This window comes from Anopheles funestus (genome assembly GCF_943734845.2).
Source record: "Anopheles funestus chromosome X unlocalized genomic scaffold, idAnoFuneDA-416_04 X_unloc_94, whole genome shotgun sequence".
NCBI lineage: Eukaryota > Metazoa > Arthropoda > Insecta > Diptera > Culicidae > Anopheles > Anopheles funestus.
The window spans coordinates 52,501-59,033 of NW_026045225.1; positions in this window are offsets into that span (position 1 = coordinate 52,501).

The following is a 6,533-nucleotide window of genomic DNA, read 5'->3' on the forward strand; positions in this document are numbered from 1 at the left end:
TCCACTTTATAGGTTAAAGTCATAAGTTGTGATTGCACAACCATTCTTCATAAGAGTTTAATCACTCTTCAACTAACTTTCGTTCTGGTGTCTTGGTATCAAATCGCGTAAGACACAAGATTCTACTGGCCAAATAGAATCTAGCACATTGGTTAACCTGGCGCCGCAGTCAACTCATGTGCTTGGATCGGATCGAGCTATTGAGTATTGGGCCTGCATACTCGCTCATCCGTATCCTTTGCGTACCGCCCCATGGCCCCGTCCTTAGAGTTAATGACTAGTAGGCTTAACTCTTTGTATGTCTGCACCACAGTTTCCCGTTCGTTCCGTGCCGTGGCCGGATACGTATTGCACATCGGTATACCTGTCGCTACTCAGGCAACTCGTGTGCGTGGATTGGATCGAGCTCATGGGGTGTGTAGAGATTCCATGTTATAATTGCAAGTCCATATCCACTTTATAGGTTAAAGTCATAAGTTGTGATTGCACAACCATACTTCATAAGAGTTTAATAACTCTTCAACTAACTTTCGTTCTGGTGTCTTGGTATCAAATCGCATAAGACACAAGATTCTACTGGCCAAATAGAATCTAGCACATTGGTTAACCTGGCGCCGCAGTCAACTCATGTGCTTGGATCGGATCGAGCTATTGAGTATTGGGCCTGCATACTCGCTCATCCGTATCCTTTGCGTACCGCCCCATGGCCCCGTCCTTAGAGTTAATGACTAATAGGCTTAACTCTTTGTATGTCTGCACCACAGTTCCCGTTCGTTCCGTGCCGTGGCCGGATACGTATTGCACAACAGTAGATACCATCACCTGACGTATCTAACACACCACTATTGTAACTCGTCGTCGAAGGACCTTTCAAGTGCCTGATGGCCAGGGGAGCTCTTACACGGCACGGAGACACAGTGATGCTCGCCCATCACAGTGTACAACGATCGAGTTTGCTTAAGTGTCTGGGTACCTACACACCAGACACAATGCAATGGCCACGGATCCACACAAGGCACATCACATGCAGAAAGCTTCACCAGATTATGACACATACCACACTCTTGTAACTCGTCGTCGAAGGGGCGTTCAAAGTGCCTTACGGCTAGGGGAGATCTAGCACGGCACGGAGACACAGTGATGGTTGCCCATCAAAGTGTACAACGATCGAGTTTGCTTTCCGCGCAAGCGTTCTAAGTGTCTGGGTACCTACACACCAGACACAATGCAATGGCCACGGATCCACACAAGGCACATCACATGCAGAAAGCTTCACCAGATTCTGACACATACCACACTCTTGTAACTCGTCGTCGAAGGGGCGTTCAAAGTGCCTTACGGCTAGGGGGGATCTAGCACGGCACGGAGACACAGTGATGGTCACCCATCAAAGTGTACAACGATCGAGTTTGCTTTCCGCGCAAGCGTTCTAAGTGTCTGGGTATCTAAGCACCAGACACAATGCAATGGCCACGGATCCACACAAGGCACATCACATGCAGAAAGCTTCACCAGATTCTGACACATACCACACACATGCAACTCGTCGTCGAAGGGGCGTTCAAGTGCCTTACGGCTAGGGGAGATCTAGCTCGGCACGGAGACACAGTGATGGTCACCCATCAAAGTGTACAACGAACGAGTTGGCTTTCAACAAATTCTGACACATAGCAAGCGAGCGACCGAGCTACACCGAAGGCAGCCCATGGTTGGTCACTCGCGGACGATCATCAGTAATGATCCTTCCGCAGGTTCACCTACGGAAACCTTGTTACGACTTTTACTTCCTCTAAATCATCAAGTTCGGTCAACTTCAGCCATGCCAGCTGCAGCTCACGAAGGAACCGCGGAAGGTAAGCCTCCAGAAACCTCACTAAATAATCCATCGGTAGTAGCGACGGGCGGTGTGTACAAAGGGCAGGGACGTAATCAGCACTAGCTAATGACTAGTGCTTACTAGAAATTCCAGGTTCATGGGGACCGTTGCAGTCCCCAATCCCGACTAGATGGGCATTTTAGTGATTTCCCGTTCCTCTCGGAATGGGGGCGCCTATTGGCGAGAACACGCTGCGACCCACATTGTAGCACGCGTGCAGCCCAGAACATCTAAGGGCATCACGGACCTGTTATCGCTCATTCTCAGCTTGCTAAACACAAGTTGTCCCGCTAAGCAGGGCAAACGTAGCCGACGACCGCCCGTGAAGGCGCCGCCCGGCTGTAACGTCAGGTGCGCCCGGAGGCGCACTGCTGACAGCGTTCTAGTTAGCATGTTTGAGTCACGTTCGTTATCGGAATTAACCAGACAAATCATTCCACGAACTAAGAACGGCCATGCACCACTACCCTTAAATTTGAGAAAGAGCTATCAATCTGTCTTACCTCGATAAGTTTGGACCTGGTAAATTTTCCCGTGTTGAGTCAAATTAAGCCGCAAGCTCCACTTCTTGTGGTGCCCTTCCGTCAATTCCTTTAAGTTTCAACTTTGCAACCATACTTCCCCCGGAACCCGATTTTGGTTTCCCGGAAGCGACTGAGAGCACCGAATAGGGGTAGCGTCTCCCAATTGCTAATTGGCATCGTTTACGGTTAGAACTAGGGCGGTATCTAATCGCCTTCGATCCTCTAACTTTCGTTCTTGATTAAAGAAAGCATCCATGGCAAACGCTTTCGCTTCAGTTGGTCCTACGACGGTCTACGAATTTCACCTCTCGCGCCGTAATACCAATGCCCCCAACTACTTCTGTTAATCATTACCTCTAGGTTTCTGACAAACCAACGAAATCGTATAAACCGAGGTCATATTCCATTATTCCATGCAAGATTATTCTCGGCCAACGCCAACCCCACGGGGGGGCCGGACGCTTTGTCTTAGCCTGCTTTGAGCACTCTAATTTGTTCAAGGTAAATGTGAGTATCTTGAGCACCATGAGGAGCCCGTGCCGGAGTTAACCGGTAGCACGGTACTCGTTCACAGAGTAACGCCCAAGTACACCATTGTGAGTCGCAGCCGTGAGCGCGCGCACGAACGGCCCCGGCGTGTAACCGGGCGCCCGTGGCGGTCACGTGTCTGGACGGGCAATCAACTTCGAACGTTTTAACCGCAACAACTTTAATATACGCTAGTGGAGCTGGAATTACCGCGGCTGCTGGCACCAGACTTGCCCTCCACTTGATCCTTGTTGAAGGATTTATACTCAACTCATTCCAATTATGGACCATCGTTAGAGAGGTCCATATTGTTATTTCTCGTCACTACCTCCCCGTACTGGGATTGGGTAATTTACGCGCCTGCTGCCTTCCTTGGATGTGGTAGCCATTTCTCAGGCTCCCTCTCCGGAATCGAACCCTGATTCCCCGTTACCCGTCGCAACCATGGTAGTCCTCTACACTACCATCAATAGTTGATAGGGCAGACATTTGAAAGATCTGTCGTCAGTCGACAAGCGACCATACGATCTGCGTCCTTATCCAGACTTCAACTCAAGCCGCCCGGAGGCGATTGGTTTAACTAATAAGTGCACCAGTTCAGCTACCCGCGAGGGCAACAGTCCCGGCATGTTGCATGTATTAGCTCTGGATTTTCCACAGTTATCCAAGTAACTAGTGGTAGGATGATCTTGTGAATTATAGCTGTTATACTGAGCCTTATGCGGTTTCACATTCATTTATGTTTGTACTTAGACATGCATGGCTTAACCTTTGAGACAAGCGTATATTACTGGTAGGATCAACCAGAATTCGTTCCACTACAGACACACACTCGCTTAGTGGGAAATAAATTTCCACACAACTCTCTCTCTCTAGAACCATATGGAATGGCTCTTTGGTGTTGGGTAAGGCACCAATTTGTTGGGGTGTAACGGTCACCACCAACTTTAAGTTTGTTAGGGCACAACGGAAACCACTAACTAAACTTTAGGAAACTAAATTTCCTCACACATTATCTCTCACCATATTAGCACTAGGTGCTATCCACGATTGTACAACGTTTCAACTCTTGAATCGACCGTAGGGCCGCGGAATTGCTTCCGGGCCCCTATTCTCGCTATTAATTGTTCATCTCTTTCAATACATCGAGTTCGTTCCATTGGGTAGTTCGCATGGCGAACGTTTTGATGCAGCCCCCTGGGGGACCACGGCACTTTACACCGGGTATGGTGTATGCGCAACCTACAGATAACAATAAACCCCTTATGCGTGTGTAAACCGATGTTGGGCTGCTCAACATCTTTCATGGTTACATCACTTGCACCAGAACCCACGGTGCCGATTTGGTAATATGTTGTACATTTACTCTCAAGATGTACGCTTCGGCCCCTTATTCAGGGGCTCAAGCTATTACCAGCAAGAACAATCCTCATCCAGACTTGAACTCGAAACACCCGCAGGCGAACGGTTTAACTAATAAGTGCACCAGTCTTGAATCCATGCGTCGGTGGAAACAATGCCGGCGTGTTGCATGTATTAGCTCTGAACTTAGCGAGTGATTGCCTTGCAGCTGTCATACTGAGCGTAGAGCGTGATTATCGCTCACTTGAACCATGTTGAATGGCTCTTTGGTGTAGGGTAAGGCACCAATTTGTTGGGGCGTAACGGTCACCACCAACTTAAGACTTGCTTATAGGTATTTCAACGTTTTCAACTCTTAAATCGACCGTGTTTCATTATCATCTCTTCTTCTTATTAAATGCATAGAGTTCGTTCCATTGGGTAGTTCGCGTGGCGAACGGTTTGATGCAGCCCCCCGGGGGGGACCACGGCACTTTACACCGGGCATGGTGTATGCGCAACCTACAGATCACCAATATATTTGTGATCGATAATGCACACTTCTTACACGACTGACCAGTCGACAGCGCTGCCTTCCTATTATGCGTGTGTAAACCGATGTTGGGCTGCTCAACATCTTTCACGGTTACATCACTTGCACCCGAACCCATGGTGCCGATTTGGTAATATGTTGTACATGGTCTCAAGATGTACGCTTCGACCCCTTATTCAGGGGCTCAAGCTATTACCAGCAAGATCAATCCTCATCCAGACTTGAACTCGAAACACCCGGAGGCGAACGGTTTAACTAATAAGTGCACCAGTCTTGAATCCATGCGTCGGTGGAAACAATGCCGGCATGTTGCATGTATTAGCTCTGAACATAGCGAGTGATTGCCTTGTAGCTGTCGAACTGAGCGTAGAATGTGATTATCGCTCACTTGAAAGGGTCAAGCCCTTTCGAGTCGTCCGGTTTTTACGCCAGACGACTCGGTTCACCATCTTTCGGGAAGGGACCGTCTCGGTCGCAAGCTGCTCCGGTCCCCAAACAACCTGCGACAAATGATAGGAAATGCCGACATCAATACGTGTTCAGTTTGGTTTATCGCTCATAGGTCTTTTTGACCATCGATCCCTGATTATAACTCTCAATTAAACAGTCAGGAGAGTAAGGCATGCCCATCGATATCTCATCGACAGGCGATACCGCAAGAACGGCCAACGACACATCAGGTGATCGATTATTGCTACGACTTTTGCTTAATCGTTTCCACTCCTTAGAGAAAGAAACCCCCGGGGACCGTCTCGGTCGCAAGCTGCTCCGGTCCCTAAACAACCTGCGACAAATGATAGGAAATGCCGACATCAATATGTGTTCAGTTTGGTTTATCGCTCATTGGTCTGTTTGACCATCGATCCCTGATTAAACTCTCAGTAATCCAGTCGGGAGAGTAAGGCATGCCCATCGATATCTCATCGACAGGCGATACCGCTTGAACGGCCAACGACACATCAGAGGATCGTATCTTGCTACAACTTTTGCTTAATCGTTTCTTCTCCTTGGAGAAAGAAACCCCCGGGGACCGTCTCGGTCGCAAGCTGCTCCGGTCCCTAAACAACCTGCGACAAATGATAGGAAATGCCGACATCAATACGTGTTCAGTTTGGTTTATCGCTCATAGGTCTGTTTGACCATCGATCCCTGATTAATACTCTCAATTAGAAGGTCGGTAGAGTAAGGCATGCCCATCGATATCTCATCGACAGGCGATACCGCATGAACGGCCAACGACACATCAGAGGATCGTATCTTGCTACAACTCTTGCTTAATAGTTTCCACTCCTTGGAGAAAGAAACCCCCGGGGACCGTCTCGGCCGCAAGTTGCTCCGGTCCCTAAACAACCTGCGGCATCAAATGATAGGAAAAGCCGACATCAATACGTGTTCAGTTTGGTTTATCGCTCATAGGTCTGTTTGACCATCGATCCTAGAATTCAACTTTCGAGTAAGGCATGCCCGTCGATATCTCATCGATAGGCGATACCGGTAGAACGGCCAACGACACACATCTAGGATCGCATTTACTCTTCCTTGGATGGATAACCAATACCCTAGGACCGTTTCATCGCGAGCTGCTCCGGTCCTCAAACAACTCGCGAACCACCGATAGGATGATATTAGGAATGGCCGACTTTCATCCTTTAACTCTCAGTTCTGCTTACCAAAACATAGGTACTTGGACCTTAAAGACCACTATATGTTC